Source organism: Dendrobates tinctorius, unplaced genomic scaffold, assembly GCF_039654945.1.
Source record: "Dendrobates tinctorius isolate UK_male_01 unplaced genomic scaffold, ASM3965494v1 ptg000154l, whole genome shotgun sequence".
Taxonomy (NCBI): Eukaryota; Metazoa; Chordata; class Amphibia; order Anura; family Dendrobatidae; genus Dendrobates; species Dendrobates tinctorius.
Genome location: NW_027361821.1, coordinates 8,149,835 through 8,171,566, shown reverse-complemented (window position 1 = coordinate 8,171,566; position 21,732 = coordinate 8,149,835). Strand labels below are relative to the sequence as shown.

Here is a 21,732-nt window from a genome sequence, read left to right as displayed (position 1 = left end):
TGGAAGGAGAACTCACCACCTCTCATGGCAGTCTGTTCCACTCATTGATCACCCTATCAAATCCATGTGGATTTTTTTTCATCACATTTATTTCTCACATACAATGGTAAATTATATGAGCAAAATGCTTGGTTGGAACTAATCATTTTTGGAGCCACAAACATGTCAATTATCATTAAAAGGGGCATCCTGTTTAGAAAATCCATTTCAAAATAACCAGTTGGGTCATTTTAAGTTAACATACAGAAATTTTCTCATTACAAATCTTTATTAACTGGATCAGACACTGTTACATGAACAGTAATTTCAATGAGCAGATTTTTTCTAATCTGTTTCAATTTTCTTTATTTACTATTATAAAGTTTTAATTTTATTTTAAATTTTTTTATGGGACAGCCACCTTGCATGTATCTCTATTAACAGCATTTAGAGATGTGCTTTACTGCAGTCATATGGACCATAGACCGCAATGGTCAGTCACTGAAACAGTAACTTCTATAGGAGCTTTCTCTAAGCATGCCCTAATTTGGGCATTGGTCATTGCGAGGAGTTGAGCTGTGACCATCCGCTATAGTGAATTGTGGATTCTGTGTAATATACTGTATATAGAGGTCTTTAATATCTTATCCTTTCTGTAACGATAACAAAATAACTATTAAAAAAATACTTGCTGATTCCCATCCCTAGGAATCAAATTTAATCAACTTTCATGGGGTGAGCACTCCAATTAGAATTGTAGAAAACAGACAACTCCCCAAAATTTCTAGATTCCTTTGAATCAATATTAATTGTAAATGAGCTAATCAACAAAGCCTTCTAAAGTGTATATGGTAGCCCAGGGAGCAGCACATCAGGACATCTCTTACAATCTTATCCAATTAGTGAGCAAAAAAGTTAGTTTGTTGCATGAAAAAAATAGATATATACAGATATACAGTATATATGTACATATAATCTACATCCATAGTATGTATAATCTACATCCAAGGGCAAAGCAAGCCAGAAAATATGTTAAACCTTAGATTCCTCAAAGTATCCCCTCTTTACTTTCTTGACAGCTTTACATATGCATGGCATTCCTGTAAGCAGCTTCAACAGGTAGTCACCTGGAAAAGCTTCCAAGGAGCAGGTATCCAATGAGCAGATCTTCTGATGCTGGATACACCCATTTACAATTGAATCCATCTTGCCGCCAACTCAAGCTCCACATCCCTGCGCTCCCGGATAAATATCATGCTTCTTTCTGGTGAGCTGGATAAAACCTTTTTTTCTATTTTGTAACTTTGACCTCTGCATGCCGATTAGCAATGTAGTTTACAAAACTTAAATTTTTTATAGATTGAAGAATGTTTAAAATATTTTGACCTGCTAACAATTTTTTGCAAAAACTTTAAATTAATATATTTGATCTGACATTGTAGTAGAAATGGCAAGGCTATGTGCTGCATTTTAGATGATCAATTGGTAAAAGTGTAATATTTGTAGAAAATATTTCTTACATCATAGCTCATTTCTATTTTATTTCACTAGGCTTTTGTTCAAAGATTTTACGTCTAAGAAAATTACTGCACTATTCTATACAAATATTACTGTTAGAATGTCTGAGCAGATGGCACATGATTTAATTATTTAAAGAACACTAAAGACGGACTCCATATGACATACAATGCACTGGCAATCACCGCAAAAGAAAGTAAACTAATTTTGCCCTCAATGGTTTTAAAGTGATTGTCTTCAGAATATAAGTTTATACAGGTGCTACTCACAAATTAGAATATCATCAAAAAGTTAATTTATTTCAGTTCTTCTATACAAAAAGTGAAACCCATATATTATATAGAGTCATTACAGACAGAGTGATCTATTTCAAGTGTTTTTTCTGTTAATATTGATGATTATGGCTTACAGCCAATGAAAACTCAAAAGTCATTATCTCATTAAAGTAGAAAAATGAACAAAAAACACCTGCAAAGGTGTTAGGCATCGAGTTCCCGCCACAGCACAGGGGGAATCTCAAGCCATGTCCTCTGCAGTCTCCCGTTCTTCTGCAGCTGCAGAGGTTCCCGCTCAGCAGAGATGTCGGTCCCAGCATCTTGTCCAGACTAATGTTAGGCTTCTGGTTGCTCCTCCAGGCTCAGCTATTGTATCATGCATGAGTCAGCGGCGAGCAGACGCCCCTGGGACTAAGTCCTGCTTTTCTCCTACTGAGCATGCCCATGGGACGATCTCTCATTGGAGGTTGGAAGTCACATGCTCAGGTCCTGTTGCTGCTCAGATTGGACCACCAGGAAGGTCCCGGAAGGCTGCAACTGTACAAGGATTGCATGGCCGCCCAGCCATGTGCTAATATAGAACAGGATTATAGACCATGTGGAGTGAGTTTTGTATGCATGTATGATTGTCTCAGGTGAAAGACTCATTATGAAACCCCTACCCTTGGTATGCATGAGTTGCGTAGCCTAGTCCGTTAGCGCCCAGGCTGAGGTACAAGTAGGAGACAGAGTCAGAGACTGGCATCAAGGTCAAGTGGTGGCTTGGTCTGTAAGCCACGGTGCACTTGGTCCACACTCCACAGTCACCAGCATCAATTAGGGGCGTCCACAGTTGCAACGCCGAACACTTAGTAGGTCTAGAGGGACACTGACCCTGTGTCCTTGGGGCTGAGTTCTGTGACCATTTACTGAGCATCTACCTTGCCGAGCTCTGTGAGCTTTAACAGGCTCAGGCATTTATGTTCTGCAGTAGTGCGGCTCTGTGAAGCAACAGAGTCCACCCCTGTACACACCGAGTGACGTCAACCCTCATGTGTTCTTCTATTATACCGCCATATAGTGTCCTCCATTACAGAGCAGCAGTTTACCACCTCTGCACAGTGGACCCCGGGCTGCAATCACACCTTATTTCCATCTTTTATGATTTGGTGCGTTCCGCCAGCCCTAACAAAAGGCTTCCTAAGTGTTTATAAAGGTCCCTTAGTCTGTATCAGTAGGCTCCACAATCATGGGGAAGACTGCTAACTTCACAGATGCCCAGAAACCTGTAGTTCTGTTGTAAATAGAGATGAGCTATTCTAACCTATTGTGACCAGTTGTTCCAATAAAAGCCATGCATTTTCCCTGCAGCAGCTACTATCGGAGAAATGTAATGTGATGTATACATGGAGGGCTCAAATCTGCCAAAGTTCTTGTTCATATAGGGAAGGTGTTCTGAGTGTCAGAAGACCCACTAAAATATCTGTAACCTCTTTTAGAGTAGCAGAAATGAAAGCTATATTTTTGTAATTATCCTTTTAGTAGTGAAGTTTATGAAGAAAACAAAAACAGATTGTTTTCCCTACTGGAGAATTTAAATGAATTAAATGTTTAGTCAACCAAATCCCAACTTCTGAAAGCATCTTTAAACATGTTCGAGGATGAAGAATACACTCAAGAATAAAGATATTTTTCTATTTTTATTAAAGCCATGACAATTTTTAGAACTTTAATGAGAAGGATATGTACCCAGGACATGTTTTAATTACCCATGTATTTTATAAAGAAATGGTACTGCTGGACATTTTGTCCATGATACAATCTAAATGAGTGCAATCATGAACAAATTGCATAAATATTTTATCCCTGTCTGACTGTGAGCTTAATTATCTTGCAGCTACAAAGCCAGGACCATGAGAACTCCTCCACATGTCATGTAAAAATGTTTCTCTTTCAAAGTAATGTTATTTTCCTGATTTGAAGACTCTATTAAGATGTTTATGTTCAAGTTCTCAACCTGCTGTTGTTGCGGGGGAGACATTAATACTTGAACTCTAATCTTCAATGTTTTAGCTTTAAAGCACTTGAGTATTTTTTTGCTACAGATTATATTCAATAAACCATTATAGTTTCTTTGTGAAGCACATTGGTCATGCAGCAGGTGAGTGTATTAAGAACCATCTCCATCTTCTGAAAATGAATTTCAACTAACTCTGCAGTTGCTTTGTAGCGAATCAAAGGAAAAATGCATTGAAATTGGTTCAAACTAATTGCCTTCCAAATACTGCTGTTCTGCATTATCTGCCATTAAGTAAATGGTTTTCAACATTTACTGTAACTGTAAAAAATAGATTTATTCTCAAATAGTGGAGATTTTAAATGTGTAAGTTTTATTGTTGGTAAATGGAAAAACGATGAGATAGCCATTTTCTGTTTTTTTATTTTATTTCTTCCTCTCCTTCTTCCCAAAGCCATAACGTTCATATTTTTCCATCAATATGGCCATATGAGGGCTTGTTTTTGGTGGGACGAGTTGTACTTTTGAATGGCATTATTGATTTTACTGGGTCGCCCTCCCAGGGCTGTGGGGTACTCGGTACCGGGCTGGTGTCAGGGGGATGTGTCATAGCAGCGGTGACCCGGTCCGTGGCCCTGGGCGCCCAATGTAAAAAAGGGGGAGATTGGAAATGATGGAATGTAGTTAATGAAATAGTTCGTGACGTGACCTGTGGTGTTCGGCAAGTGAGATGTTAGGCCGACGCTGCATGCAGATCCTCTGGGGCTGGTGGTGTGTTGCAGCCAAGATGGTGAAGATCCCCACAGGTGGAGCTGTAGCCCCAGGGCAGTGTAGCTGTAGGGGGAGAGGAGAGGCACAGGCGGTGTAGAAGCTGGTACCCAGATGCAGCGGTGCTGGGTGCGTTGGCGCAAGAATGAATGGAGGACACCAGGGCTTGTAGTTCCAAAGCTTTACTCACAGTCTGTAGTACACACAGGTGCCTGCCTCCGCGCTATGTCCTCCGGGTCAGGGACTCAATCAACCTCCAGGCTAGATGGAATGCTCCCTTCCAATACTCCGCCAACATGTGCCTTTCTGAACGTCTCCTCTTATAGCGCCTTTAAGTGTGAAGTACTCCCAGTACTGAGTTACACTGGAGTGCCTCCTGACAGATCTTCCCAAGAACTCTACTTGTACGGCAGACAGCTGTAGCCTGCTTCGGGGGACTCCTTTTTCCTAAGTCCCGGCTCACTATCAATGTTGCTGTTGTGCCCCCAAGTCTTAGATGCATCTTAATACCATGCACACGGTCAAGCAGTCCAGTACCAAAGGCAGCAAAGCAACCCCAAAACATCAGGGAACCTCCACCATGTTTGACTGTAGGGACCGTGTTCTTTTCTTTGAATGCCTCTTTTTTTCTCCTGCAAACTCTAAGTTGATGCCTTTGCCCAAAAAGCTCTACTTTTGTCTCATCTGACCAGAGAACATTCTTCCAAAACGTTTTAGGCTTTTTCTGGTAAGTTTTGGCAAACTCCAGCCTGGCTTTTTAATGTCTCGGGGTAAGAAGTGGGGTCTTCCTGGGTCTCCTACCATACAGTCCCTTTTCATTCAGACGCCGACAGATAGTACGGGTTGACACTGTTGTACCCTCGGACTGCAGGGCAGCTTGAACTTGTTTGGATGTTAGTCAAGGTTCTTTATCCAACATCTGCACAATCTTGTGTTGAAATATCTTGTCAATTTTTCTTTTCTGTCCACATCTAGGGAGGTTAGCCACAGTGCCATGGGCTTTAAACTTCTTGATGACACTGCGCACGGTAGACACAGGAACATTCTGGCCTTTGGAGATGGACTTGTAGCCTTGAGATTGCTCATGCTTCCTCACAATTTGGTTTCTCAAGTCCTTAGACAGTTCTTTGGTCTTCTTTCTTTTCTCCATGCTCAGTGTGGTACACACAAGGACACAGGACAGAGGTTGAGTCAACTTTAATCCATGTCAACTGGCTGCAAGTGTGATTTAGTTATTGCCAACACCTGTTAGGTGCCACAGGTAAGTTACAGGTGCTATTAATTACACAAATTAGAGAAGCATCACATGATTTTTCGAACAGTGCCAATACTTCTGTCCACCCTCTTTTTTATGTTTGGTGTGGAATTATATCCAATTTGGCTTTAGGACAATTTTTTTGTGTTTTTTCATTTAAGACAAATTAAATGAAGATAATAAAACAAAAGAATTTGTGTTTGCAATCATTTTCAGGAAGAAACTGAGTATTATCTGACAGAATAGCAGGGGTGTCAATACTTTTGGCCACAACTGTATGTGTAGCAGAAATCCTGATCTCCTATGAACGTTGGCCACGAGCCAGTATTCATAGGAGGACTTCTGCAGACCTTGGCTGTTGTGGCAATACATAGGTGCCCCGTTATGATGTGACAGGGGCACTGATGGGTGGCCGGATTGACTCGCTTTTGATGAGCAAGTGTTAAATCTCACTGTCAGAGATTGATAGCGAGATTTACCTGGCTAAGGCTGGGGTCCCACTGCCTTAATGCATTCCGTTTAACAGATTGCGTTACACCGCGGCATAACGCGATGTAATGCAAACCGATAACGCTGCCATTAACTTCCATTGCGCTAGTGGATGCGGGCTCTAGGGGTCCGTCACTGCTAGCGCAGATAAAGCACCTGCACTAGTGGGCTCACATAACGCTCTGCGATGAATGGATGGACTGCATTAACGCTATGTAAACCTGGTCTAACAGCTCTGATATACTCATGGCTGTTAAAGGTACATGACATCTGATTAAATCAGTTGTCATGTGCAGGGAAAGATGAAGTTTCACATGGATACCTTGACAAGGAGGGGCCAGGAGATTGCACCATCATGTTGCACAAAGCCCTGCACGTATTAGATCTTGTTCACCTTCCTTTTAGTAGTGCAGGTCTTCCTTGCTCTGTATTGCAAGGGTTAATCAGGTCTGTCTATCTCTGGAAGCTCTCCATACTGAATTGTCTCAGTATTCAGTGTTTGCCACTTCTTTCAGATATATATGCTCACCACATGCTGGTGATAGTTTTCATCTGGTTTGGTTGTGAAGGAGTAGTCTGAATTAGTAGCAGTGGGTTGGTGCTATTTCTGGACATATCATCGTGGATTTGGGTATTGTGTCTTTTATCCTATTCCTCTTTCCCATTACGTTTATCCCACCTACTGTTCCTTTGATTCTCACTCACTTGTTTTGTGAGTGTATTTGTATGATTAGTTTTCTTTTATCCTGGTCTGTTTCCCCTTTCTGTCACGTTACTGTTATCCTATACACTTCCATACCTCCCTGGGTGGGAGAGCAAACAGATGACTGTGCATTTAGAAGCATAGCAAGATATGAGACCCCAGCATCTCCACCTTCAGGGGTATTTGGGAGAACAGGGATAGCCTAGGGTGCTCCAAGCTTGAGCGACAAGGAAGGAGCACAATGTTATGGGAAATCCTGCTACAGAATCGTGACATGCGGGCTCCGCATCGGACATTGCATCAATGTCAGGGACACGACATATGACATGAATATATGTGATATGTTGTTATGGAGTTAAAAGAAATTCTAACTTTATGTTAAAATAGCACTTTCCAAGGTGCTCAACACTACATCGGAATTTTCACAACTGCTGTTAACAATTATTTTTTAACGTTCGTGGCCTTTACAAATAATACAAATAATACATGCATTCTATAATTTGTCTAATAAATAAGTGACTGTATTGGGTTTATTGCAATGCGATATACAATACTATATGTGGTACAGTAAAGGGTGTTTTACTGGATGGGAGATACATTTCTCCCAGCAGATTAATGTTTGGCAGGACCTGCGATGATGTCATGGTCACGTGATCAGCCCATGTGATGTCTACCTCACTGGTGGGAGGGGTTATGGGCTATGTAATGGAGGCTGGTATTTGGCACATGGTGAGTGTGTGTCTGGAAGTTACAGGAACTTGGCTGGACTTAGCCTGAACTTGTATACAGAATCCCCGTGCTGCAGGACTATAGCAGCAAGACTCTCAACAACCCTGGGAATGGCACCTGGTGGATGCCGCAGGACCTGGCAGCCACTTAGTTAACCCTGTCCCATGCAAGGGGTGAGTCTGGGACCAGTGGTTCTCCAAGCTGGAGTATATTTATGTTTTTCCTTATTTTCTGTTAACCTGCTGTTTGCAAAGTGACATTAAACCACTGAAATTAGACTTTAAGCCTGTGTGTTGCCTCGTTACTGCTGCCCTGCCATTACCTACCAGAGCGGATCCCTACATATAGTACTATGCAAAGATTTTAGACATGTAAGGAAACATTGCTGCAAAGTTAGCATTTTTTAAAAAAAAAGTATTAATAGAGTATTCTTATGAATGAACAAAATGCAAAGTGAATGAACTAAAGTGAAATGTAAATCAAATCAACTACTGTGATGACACAACATAGAACATTGTTCATATGTGGGTCACCTGGTTACATACCTTACTGCACTCTGTCAGCTTCCTAAGCTTGTCATTACCTCCTCTCTCTGGGTGCCGGACAAAAGCGGAGTGGTACTGGTGGGAGTAGTCGGACTTGGAACCCTTGAAGTTGCCAATGATCTGGTGAGCCAGCTGAAGGTTGAAATTCTGTATTTTGCACCATCTTGGGTGTTTTCTGAGACAGTTCTATGTTACTGTCTGTTGGTGGTTCAATAAGTTATTGCCACACTGTTTTACCCTCACTCTGTGTTTGAGTGGTATTCTGCCCATGGGAAAGGAGTGCAGGCATTCAGCGGGATGAGCCCTGGTCTATGCGGTCTTTCTTAAGACAGTTGGGCCAGCGGATAAGAGTACTCACTGACCCTCTTGTCTCCACAACAACCATTTGCCTTAAAGGGAATCTGTCACCTCATTTTTCCCCTATGAGATGCGGCTACCGCCATCAGGGGATTATCTACACTCTATTTGAAAATGGACCCCGTTGACCATAAGAGCTTACACTCTGCAGAAGAGAAAGACTTACCCAGTGACTCTGAAGATGGAAAATGACTCTGAGGTACAAACTGTGCTAAACTGAGAACCATTGATCTGTGTTTGCCCAGGCATTGACCACCACTGTAAAAGGTATGATAATCCTCTAGAATTCATAGCTGCAAGGCATTATGGAAAGTCCATGCGGCAATGCAAAATGACATTTGCCTCCTCTCTGATGCTTCAGTGCTGGGAAATGGAGTTGGGAAATTTTCTTTTTTTTGGAAACCACAAATCAAATCTCTAAATGTTCAAATTAGCATGAAATCGCAAATTTCATGATATTTCAATCAAACTTGATCCTCCGTAAATCCATCCAATCACCTCTAGTTTCAAAGTACACCCCTGTCCACGACTAATAAATAGTTAAATAAAATATTGATAACTTTACAACAAAAGGTTAAGAATGTATATATCATTTACTAGTCATTATTTTTTTAAAGCTGCTATTGTATGCGTTTGCTCTGAAATGATTTGATTCATAATGAATAATTATGCTATAAAAGTCCTAATTTCACAGAGCAATGAAAAAGTTTTGACCACCTGAATTTTTTAATTTTTTATTAGGATTGTCAAAAACAAATTGACTTTAATTATACCAGCAAAAGTTCCATATTACAGGATTTAGTCCATTTCCATTAATAAAAACCAAAAACAGGGAAGCACCAGACAAAAATAAAATTAATAGAAAGTTTTATTAAATATGCCCCCTTTGGAAGAAGTGAATCAGTGAAACGTGCGTCGGGGTTTTTCTATCTCCATGCCACCAACTGATAGGCATATATTGGATTTGTTTATCTAAGCTTCTGGCTAGTTTATAACCAGGTACTCTCATTATATGCACCTCATCCCTATACTATGCACTTTACTAGCGTTATTGCTTGATATAAATTGGATATTTTTCTAGTGGGATATTCCCTGCACTTAGGGATTTCTTAGCACTATGCACTTTTCAGTATGACACTTTGAATCTATGACCTTATTTAGCATTATGCATTTTATATATTATATTGTTATGTCATGGATATAAATCGGTATGTATTAATCCTAGCCCATTACACTTATATCCACTTGGATTGTTGCTACAGGCGTGAATATGGGGTTGGGATCATATTCTATACTTTATTAAGTAATTTTTTGTGTGCATATATTGTCCATATTGGTTTATGTATACCGCCTTTGATTGCATGGAGCACACTCTGCCATGTTTTGTATGACTTTGTGATTCAATTTTAGGATTGTATTTAATAAAACATTCTATTAATTTTATTTTTGTCTGGTGCTTCCCTGTTTTTGTTTTTTGTGTTGCTATTGGAAGCTTGGCGGCAATTATTATTGGTCGTTTTCTTTGGGTTTCTCAATTCCATTAATAGCTTAAATATACATTTACAAATCAAAGGTGATGACATTTGCATATCGCACAAGTACAATGGGAATTAACAGCATTATGGAAGTGGTTTCAGATTTATAGCCATTTTTATGCCATTTACTAGTAATTATGTATTATCGGTTTCAGAGCGGTTTCCTTAATTCGTGAGCAATGTAAACTGAAATTGTCTTAGTTTTAATGAATGACTCTGTACTGGAGACTTTAATTGTAGCAGTTGCCTTAAACCTAGATTAATACTTATGAGACTGCTAATGAAATTAATTTGAGATTTGGTGACCATGATTCTGATGAATTAGCCGGTAACCTTGTATAAAATTGCTTGTGTGGTACATTAGTGGCCTGCTGTAAATAATGATCCTGCACTTGTTTCATTCCACCACAGTTCTCTTGTTGAATTATTTATAGCATGTTTTATAAGGAACCTTCGTGTTTATTCTTTCTTACATTTGCCTGGCTCTTAATTCTGTTCTGGCAAATAAAAAGCACAGCCAGTTTAATTTTTTAGCATCTTACAGCAGCATATTGAAGAACATAGAATAAGCGGGGGACGGGAGATTTAGGAATGTGTAATATCTTTGTTTAAATTCAAATATTTTAGCAGGAAGCATTTCAAACATAGAAAGTGATCACACAAAGATCAGGACACTTAAAGTCCTCCAACAAAAGTCTCAGGCTGCCAGTGACTGCTGAAATATGACTATTTCAGTGCCCTAATTTCCAAGTTCCTGACAAGTTGCACGCAAGTCGCATGCAACTAGCATTTAACTCTATGACAAGTGTGTCGCACGCACCAGAAAATAAAACACACATGAAAACATATCGTGGGTCACATTATGATGCCCTAAGAAAATCATTATATCCAATTTTGCAATATGTCACTGCGATTTCAGTATCACGTGACACATGTCGCTAAGTGTAATGACTAGTCTTAAACTACTCCAAGGTTATCAGAGCGGCTCATGCTATATGAATAATTTGGTTCTTTGTCTAGTCTCAGTTAACACCCTTTATTAGCTGGATGATTTTGCACAAAATATTAGAAAATACATTTTTGCACAACCATGGAGCGCAGTTTGCATCTTAAAAGGGTTTTCGGATTTGGGAAAACATCTGTACCCTAGCTTCACTTTGGTTAAAAAAAATTGTATTTTACCATTTTACTATCCCATGGTTAAAGGGAACCTGTCAAAGAAAAAAAGCTGTTAACCTGCAGATATTGGTTTAACATACAGGATAATAGCATTATTAACCTGCCCGATGCACATACTTAGCTGAACTCAGATGGGAGAAAATTAACTTTATTCCCTCCGGCAGCCTTCCAGTTTAAGTCATGGGGAGGAGTTGGTGTGGGTTCAGTTACTGCAGTGAGTTACAACCCTTATTGAGTAAGTTGTAAAAAAGTGTCTAAAACTCTAATAAATGTGGTGCAAAACATGTAAGACAGCTTTTATTGTATAATTATACAGGCTAAAAAAAGGATATAGGTCAGGCAAGTTCAACCGTTTTTGATCAAATATACATTATTTATCACTAGATTATTTATTACTCATAGTGCCATTTGGTGTCAGAATAGCATCATGCCATTCATAAAGGGTGATATAGTGTCTGCCATTACTATCTCTTGCATAAGCACAACAACACAGATCGGTGGTTAGTTCTTCTAGATGTTTAGAATATTAAGTTCTAAAGTCGAGTTCTTTCAAGTATGCCTTTAACAATTGATACTGTTTTGAAGGCAAAGGATGGTCACACCAAATATTGATTTGATCTAGATTTTGTTTGTCAATTCATTTATTTTGTTCATCGATAAACTGCTAATTTTTAAAGCATTCCTAGTAAATTATAAGAGCAGACTGGCTACTTTAAAGGGAAGCTGGTGCTAGAAATCATTGTCTTATTCTATTAACCATCAATACAGCTAAGAAAATACATGCAGTTTATTGCTTTGCATCAAATGAGCTTTATAGGCAAGTACATTGCTGCTTGTAGGATTGCACCTAAATAAATCTATTATCATATCTTTAACAACTTCAATGACAGAGGATCATTAGCTGAGCAGAAGGCTTTAGCATGCTCAATAAAGTCCAGCAAGTGCCAGGACCATCTGCTAAAGAGAATTCCGCTTTGGGATCAGTTTATCACAAGTGCAGAGCTTGCTTTGAAATGGCACCAGGCAGGTGTCAGTGCATAGTGAGACACAAGTACTTAACAAAGAAGACACATCTCTCCAAATAAACATCAAGGACAGACTTAGATGCTGCAGGAAGTACAGGGATTGGACTGCAGAGAACTCTTTTTCTGATAAAGCCCTATTCAGACACTTTGAGATATCTTCAAGAATGATTGTTTGGAGAAAGTGATTGCTACCAGTAGTCCTGTGTCATGCCAACAGTAAAGGATCTTAAAATGATTCATGTGTGAGTTTCCTTTTCATCCAAGGGAGTGGTCTCTCTTACCACATTTCTCTGTTATTTGGTACATGTTGACCTTTACCTTTTGTGATACGTGAAATATTCTGTATTGAATACACATTTACATTGCATTAAGTGACAGGTAAACTAATCATTAGTGTCATGCTGAAGATGTAAGATGAATTGAGGAAAAAACCTTAAAGAGTAACCGTCATTTTCATTTTGTTTCATAAATCAATAGTACGTATGAAAATTGGCAACTTTGTAATATATCTAATGAGAAAAATCTATGGTACTTCTTTCTCTGCCAAATTTTGATGATGACTGATCAATATTATCAGAGAAAGAAGCAGATTTCTCTGATTAGATATATTACAAAGCTGCTTACTTTTATGCGTACTAATGATTTCTGAAATAAAAATTAAAACAACGGTTACTCTTTAAGTATACTGAAAACTGAAAATGTATCTGTAGCTGCACAGGAGCCTATAATCTATAAACTATGCACTGATGTGACTCTCAAAGGCAACCCAGGATCTGAGACATGTGAGACAAGTGAGCTGTTCGGAATAGATCTCATACTGATAGGAGGCTATCAATCATTCTGTTTAAAGGAACCTGACAAGAGACTCATGCTGCCTGAACCATGGACAGCATGGACCAGATACTCTGAGAAGTCGGCCAGTGAGTATACCCATATAATAGGGAGAATGTCACACCTTATAAGTCTAGTGAAACAGAGAAATCATTAGGTCCTGCCTCAGACTATCTGAAATGGATAATCTGGCCATTCAAAGTTTGGCTTCTCGTAAATTCTGCTGCATTTCAGTGTAAAATATACATAAATGCAGCATTTAACAACCTCTATCCATATAGGATATTAGGGTATGTAGACATCATAGAGGGGGTAACTCAATGCTGTGCTGGTGCACCATGAATGTCTATGCATTACGAAAGTGCTTGAAAGTTTGGGTACCTTTCATAATTTTACAAATGTCTGAGAAAATTTGATCTTAAACTACATCAGATTTTCACACAAGTAGTAAAATTACATAAAGAGATCAAAATCAAAGAGACAAAAATGTAAGTTTATTTGTTCTAGGTAGTTTTAGTTTGAAAAAGGGCTCGGTGCGAGCATGAAACAAGTAAAAATAAAATCTACAAAATTATTATTACATCCTGGAAATGCATCCTATATACAGCAGGGCAGTCTATACTGAAATCATCAATCTCCTTTTTCAGAGTTGTGGCTGCTGTAATTAAGGTACAATATGATATAACGATTGCCCTATTGTCCTGTATGGGCTAGTTCAGGCGGCATTGAACAATTTGTCAGTTTTACACACTTTAGCACGAGCACTTTGTATGGCACTTTTTGTTGATATTATGTTGGTTTTATTAAGGTTGATTAAAAGTTAAGTTTTAATAAACTAGTCCGTACCAATCTGCTATAAATAACACATCTCGCCATTGGTAGATATACCCCTGCTATTATTTTTTTTTTTTTTTTTAATTGTTAGGTAGACTTGCACAACGGCTTGGAGGAATTTCAGCCCAGTAATCCCTACAAAAGAGATTTACCTCATTCATGTTGTTGGGTTTTGACCCATAAACGTCTTATTAGGTCTTTTAACAATATTTCTATAGGGTTACGACTGTGACTGTGTCAATACAAGTTATTATTATATTATCAAAGATAAGGAACAATGGAGATTTGTCTAAAGTAAGGAAATGCCACAAAATAACAAACAAAACATTGCTTGTCTGATAAATTCCATGTTATTTCAGCACCTCTGAACCCCTCAAGTATATGTTTCCTTAGAGCGATCATGTGTCGCATAGATATATAATTGTTACACCCAGATACTGGGCTCAAAAAGCAAAACTGAAAGCTCAGCATCATGTGGGACAAGGGATTTCATAGATCGGTAATGTAATGTCCGGTTATATTGTAACATTTACTGCCATTTGGACAAGTTTTCATTGTTCCTGGAAAACCCCTTTGATTAAAATTAATAAATAGTCCAGGAAAACAGAACAAATCGGTAACACCTAGACTTTAGGAAAAATTGGATTATTGGTGGTTGAACTGTTACTCTCCACTTTGTAGTTTTATTGCTCAATCCAACAAAAATCGGAAAATTTGAGACATGAGATAAAACAATTATATTAAATATGTCATCATTGTTTAATAAATGTAGCTAATAATCCAATCCAATGGTCTCTCTCTATATATTTCTATATACTCTGCATGTATGTATATTTATATATATGTAACATTGTGGAATATTTTAGCACACTCTACCGTGCATGATTTCTCGGACGTATATGTCTAAAGTATCCAGACGCAGTCTACTACATCTGAGTGTCTGCCTCCACTAGGTGTCTACGCCAAAAAATTATGCACGCCAGAGCATGTCTATGGCACCATTGGTATATGCCTGTGTATATGTACTGGTATGTGTTTTGTGAGCAATGGGAGTTATGCTTTCTCTGCTAGAGACAACACACACACACAATTTGCCTCACTTGTCTGAAGCTTGGAGCTTTGCAGACATACCCTAACTGGGAGGGGGAGGGGCCGAGTTGTTGTTCTCAGTGTGAAAAAGAAGGAAGAAGAACTCTTGGAAGCCATGTTGAGACATGTGCTAAATCCAGGAGTGAGAGCTAAAAAGCATCAGTGACCAGCCCCTAGACCATCCATGCTTTCAGAGCAGGGTGGTAAGCTGAGAGACTGTGTGGGATTATACAACCAGCAGAAAAGTGTTTTCGCTCAGAAATACTGCAACAATCTAGGATCAGTGAAGGATAGTGCAAGTGGGAACTTGAGCTGCTTCACACAGGATTTAAGCTGCAAGTTGCTGAAGGCAAAATACACAGTGAGTAGAGGCAATACTGGGAAGTTCTAAACTCCGGGAAGCCTTGGTCCCAGAAGGGATTAGAATAGCAGGAAGTTACACTGAGTCACAGCAGGGAAAGATAACTCCCATTCTCCAGAGCAGACTGTAACCTGGTGAGAGCTGTAATATCTCCTCTGAACTGCACCTGAACTACAGTAAATGCTAAAGTGACTTTCCTTGTCTCCTGCCTTATTACTCCGTGCCTTCTACTTGCATCACAATCTCTGGGGGGTCTGCCCTGGTTGGAGAGGGTTTAATATCTGCACTGCCATCACCATCTACTCCCCCAGGGATCATCTGCAGTGCCGGCTACACTACAGTCGAACACTCCAACTGGTGTCACGAATCACTACATTAACTTTATCCCCATCCAATTCTACCCCTTTTTGCATGACCGCCTGGGGCCACGGACAGGGTCACCGCCACTGTGACATCTCTTATTGAAGTTAACGGGCGCGGTACCATGTATCCCGCGGCCCCTCGGGCGAGTCACCTGAATCCTGTTTCAGTGGAGGGTTTGGATGTAAGCCCCGACGGGGCCACCAAACGGGTGACTGAGCACAATGTGAAAGCACTTTTATAGGTGGAACATGGACGCTAAAATAAGTTCAGATTTTTTTGCTTTTAAAAAAAAAAAAATCAATCAATGCATTTTCAATATTAAGCAGTTTAGCAAGTAGTTTTAAGACTTAGCTTATTCTTTGTAAATTAAAAACCTGGATGCTAGGAAATAATATAATAGCCTACAAAATAGCAGCCTTAATTGGAAATGTACCCATTTTACATCATGAGAGCAGAATAAACACTTTTGAGTGAGGTTATATTGCGGAAATACAAGATCTAATGACAATGTACATTTACCAGCTGCTGCGTATTTAATATATAAGACTGGAGCCAATTCTTTTTCCACTGAAGAGTCACCTTAAGCCTTAATTTATTTTTTGTTATTCATTTTTAACACCGTCCTGCCTATAAATTCTGCCAAGAGAACAAATGTCAGAACTTTAATTTTCACTGCGCATATATTTTAAGCCTAATACTAAACCAGTGCAAAACAGTAATATTATGTGCAGATATAATACATTTTACAACGCTCCATAAACAGTGACACATGTTCTCGTCTCACTTATTTGATGATGTACTGCGTTTTAAATTGGATGTTAAAGTTTTACAGTTCTGTTATGGTGATGAACTTCTGAAGAGTAACAACATGATTCTTGAGATTGTTCCATGTAGCTGATGCCTGGTAAGGTCTTATCACAGAATCCTTTTGAGCTAAATTTAATTTATTTTTACTAAAACATAATTTAATCATCACTGCTAGATTTTTTCTTATATGTTTTAATATAAATACAAAATGAAATAAAATATTACATGAGATATTACATGAGAACAACTGATTAAAATCTTTATTTTATTAAGGAGGTTGAAATTTAAAGACATATCTAAGTGTGGGTAGAAGTTATGTTCTCCCCTTAAAGAAAAAAAATACCATGACTCCGACTAAATAAGACCAGTGTGAACAACACCAATTCATTCCTGACTCAATAAGAGGCGCATGCGATCTAATGAACCAGGCACGTCTGAAAACTGGCATGCACCTTTTAAAAAAGTGCTGCTCAGTTTGTAATGGCTACTTAAAGAAGTTCTACTTAAGAACTGAAATATAGCATGTATTTAGGTGAATAAATGCAGCATTTTTTTAAATTGTGGAGTATTGTTTTTATCTATCTCTATTTGCTCATGAGTTCTTAAGAGCTTGAGTTAATCTCTAGGAAGCTTTTCACTCATTCCGGAAGGATTTTCAACATTTTAACTCATTGTATGTATCACTAAAAAAGGGCAAAATAATTTGAAAATCTAAACGAAAAATATTTTTTTTAGCTGTTAACCTTTTTAAATCCTTTGATGCCTAGATACTTCAAAGGTAATGTCCCTGCCTTTGGTGTGGGCTCCAGCCCAAAGTCTGCATCTTTCTCTGCACATGACAACAGATCTGATAAGCTATCACGTGCCTCTAACAGCAGCAGGTGCATCCGAGATCCACTCATGGTTGTAAACCAGTCAAATGCATTTGACACTTGTAGGCAGTAGAGCATCAGAGATCCTGACCATCGGCGCCCGTCACATGATGGTGGGGCACCGATGTGCTGTAATGATAGTTGTAGATATGGAGAACATGTCTGTCATTATGAACAAATTATGGATGCCGGTTCATGGCTGGCATTCTTAAGAGACTGCAATTTTTGCTACACATAGCAGGGTCGAAGCCCTGCTAGGTGTAACACAGGCGACCGGATGATTGCAACTTCAAGTCTCCCTAAGGGACTATTGAAATCAGTAAAAAGTAAAAAAAAGTTTTAAAAATTAAACTTGGATTTTTTCTTGTTTTCCGATACACTATATGGTAAAAATGGTGCAATTCAAAAGTACAACTCGTCCCACAAAAATTATGCCCTTATACGGCTATATTGATGGTAAATTAAAAAAGTTGTGGCTCTGGGAAGTAGAGGAGCAGAAAAAGAGAGCGCAATAATGGCAAATCACAAGTTCATGAAGGAATTAAGGTTGCATGTGTCTGGTCAAAAATAAGAAAAATGGCCTGGTCCTGAGCTGCTTAAAAGTGCTTCATTTTGTAAACTTGCACCAGAAAAATTTTTAAATTTTCAGATTTATCATTGATTATAAGCTACTGTGATAAGTTTAGTGCTTTCCGGTGACACTTTAAGTCATCAAGTCTGAGTTTACACCACCTTAGCTGAGCAACTTTTGGCCAGAAATTTTCACCAAATTGTTGATGCATTTATAGGCCTACACATTGTTGCAAGTCAAGTCATGCCTAGAGATGGATGAACCCGAACAGTAAAGTCACCAGTAAGGTCACTAGAGTTCATAGCTGATTAACGCCGGTGAACTCATTTACTGCAGCGCTCGCTGCGCAGTTCTCATGCAGTGATGGGTGCCGTAAGTGAGGTCACCGAGGTTCATCAGGTATGAACTTCTGGTGACATTTCTCAAGAGAGCTCAGCGCTGCCCACTGCAGGAGTGTGAATACACTCGTGTCTCAGTGTGAGCCAGCTGGCAAGGATAGCGGTTACATCACAGATGTGACCGCTATCCAAATCATCTGAATCTTCATGGGGCAGGAATGGAGTATCTTCACATCGGATAGGTGAGGAAAATGGTTGTTTATTATTTTTCTACTTTTACAGGGGACATGGGCATCTGTGGATTAGGCAGAAACGTGACTATTATGGGTATTTATTATTTTCTGTCTTTTACAAGTGACAAGGGCTTCAATGGATTCAGGTCAATATAACTTTGTTTTTTATTTTTATTTAAAAAAAGAGTCTGTGTCATTATTTCAATGAAAGGATTTTATTCTGGCTGTGATGTTTTACAATCTAACTATGAGGTTAGTAATAGGGGCATCTTATAGACTCCTCTCCATTACTAACCTGTGGGCTTGATGTCAACAGCCATAAAACCACTGACATTAACCCCACAAATATTACCTCAACCTATCACCACATGAGGGCAAGTGGTAAGAGCCAGGTAAAGAGACAGAATTAGCAAATCTAATAGATGCACCTTTTTGGGGGTGGTTGCAGGCTGCTATTTTTAGGTGCAGGGGCAATATGCAGATATCAGCCCTCATCTGTCTGTTTTAGCTTGGCTGGTTGTTAAAAATGGGAGGGACCCTATGTCATTTTTATGTTTAATTATTTATTTAAATAACTTGAAAAAATGGTGTGAGACCCCTCTATTTTTGATAACCAGCCATGATAAAGCTGACAGCTGAAGGTTGCACCCCAGAGCTTTTGGTTTTGCCTGCATTGGTTATCAAAAATAGAAGAGGTCCCACGTCATTTTCTTTTATTAGTGTTTTCTGTTATCAGTGACAGTAGACATATGCTGATGAGAATAGTACTCTCTAATCAGTTGACACCATTGACCAGTGGTAACCTTTTTACTGCCGGTCTTATCTGCTGGCTAAGCTGATGACAGTGTGGGAACCACAGCTCTTTGACCTGTGGTGATGATCTTACCACTGATCAGAGTCTGTTTTTGCTGCACTGTCATGCAGATGACCCCCATTCATCTGAATGGAGTCCGGGTAGGGGTCCCGTTTTGGTTCCCGAACCAAACTTTTTTTTATGTTTGGCTGAAACCTGCCAAACCCCAGCATCCAAGGGGTTTCTCCATCACTAGTAATACCCCTTTACAGTGAAGCCACTTTGCTTTATCTTCAAGCCATTCCATGTTATTGGACCAATCAGAGAAAGTGTATAAAACATTTAATAAATACAGAGGAAGCCTTCTGCGACCATGTTCACTTAAGATGTAATTGGAGCATATAAGCTGTCTGGAATAGCCTGGCTGTAAATATGTTGTGTTGTGTAGCACTGACTGTGTTACTGCATAGTGGATGAGACCTTTTGAAATCAGATCCACACATAGTGCTAAATTCTCATCATGTAAATTTGCCAATTCTGCAGATTTTACATCCTCAGTTTTACAGTTTGTGCTGTGGATATACAAAATTCAGTGCAGATTTTAACTATTGTAATACAGTGTGAAGTGTGAGGACGGCTTTACGTGTGAAAAATGTGCACATTAGTAAATGCAGAAATATTCACACAATTAAATATGGATATCATCACTATAGATTTGCTGTGGAATTTTAGCTAAGGAAATTCCATAGTAAATATGTTACATGTGAATGCGCCCTAAAATAGTTTTATGAGACAAATCAATTAGTACTATGACTCTCCCCTATAGATGTAGTCTTCACATATCTTTACCATTCTTAGCTACCTATACAAGATCATCTTTTGTGAAGCTGAAAATTTGAGCTAGCTAAGAGCTAACATGATTATCTGAAAATCACTTGGCAAGGGACAGAAACTGAGCAGGAACCTTCTCCTTTTGTCACATGAAGTTGATTAGGTTCTGAAGACTTGTGAAGTTTTTACACTCTTATTACTCCTATGTGAGGAATTGAATGTTTACTGTCACATCTATCTTTCACTCCAGAAAAATTGACAGATTATCAATTTAACACTTTTGAAAGGTGGTGGTATCACGGGCAGCAATGTGAGATTTCTAGATTTATTATTTACTAGCTGAAGAGCCCGGCGCTGCCCAGGCATAGTAACTAACTGTGGTTAGTTATAGCAAATTATAATTATCCTCCATCCCATAGTCCCGTGCCCATATACCCATCATACATGTTCGCCATCCCATAGTCGAGTGCCCATATACCCATCACACATCCTTCATCTCACAGTCTCATGCCCATATACCATCATACATATCCTCCATCCCATAGTCCTGTGCCCATATACCCATCACACATCCTCCATCCCATAGTCCAGTGCCCATATACCCATCACACATCCTCCATCCCATAGTCCCGTGCCCATATACCCGTCATACATATCCTCCATCCCATAGTCCAGTGCCCATATACCCATCACACATCCTTCATCTCATAGTCCCGTGCCCATATACCCATCATACATATCCTCCATCCCATAGTCCAGTGCCCATATACCCATCACACATCCTCCATCCCATAGTCCCGTGCCCATATACCCGTCATACATATCCTCTATCCCATAGTCAACCATTATGACATCATAATGAGCGGCGGGGCTTGCAACCTATGATGAGATCAGCGTCGCCATGGCAACCATTATGACATCATAATGAGGGGTGAGGCTTGATACACACACTTTTTCTCCATTATGTAGATAGGCGCAAAGTTGTTTGGTGAAATGGAACGCGCAGGGTTAAAATTTTGCGAATGAGCGAATATTTTGAAATTCAAATTAGTTGATTTTGCCAAATTATTCCCCAAAATTTGATTTGTGGTGAATAAATTTGAATGGATCTCAATACTGGAAGGCTTGTAATTGCTTGGTAAATAAATGTGCAGGAGAGGAGAGAGAATCCCTTTTGACCATAAGAGCTTATATTCTACAGGAGAGGACCCCGCTGACCTTAACAGCTTGAACTCTACAGGAAAGAGGGGACCCCACTGACTTAAAGAGCTTACACTCTACAGGAAAGAGAGGACCCTCCTGACCATAGGAGCTTACAGGAGATAGTAAGAGACATTCCCTGTTGACCATATGAGTTTACACTGTACAGGACAAAGAAAGAGAGGACGCTGTTAACCACATGAGCTTATGCTTTACAAGAGAGGGAGAACTCAGTGACTCAGGAGATGGAAAATGA

At 39.3% G+C, this 21,732-nt stretch overlaps 1 protein-coding gene across 2 annotated transcripts in view; it reads right to left on the bottom strand.

Annotated features, from left to right (window-relative positions):
- Positions 1-21,732, bottom strand: part of GRIA3 (glutamate ionotropic receptor AMPA type subunit 3) — a 483,632-nt gene that overhangs the window by 364,015 nt on the left and 97,885 nt on the right. The gene's annotated exons all lie outside the window — the stretch shown is intronic.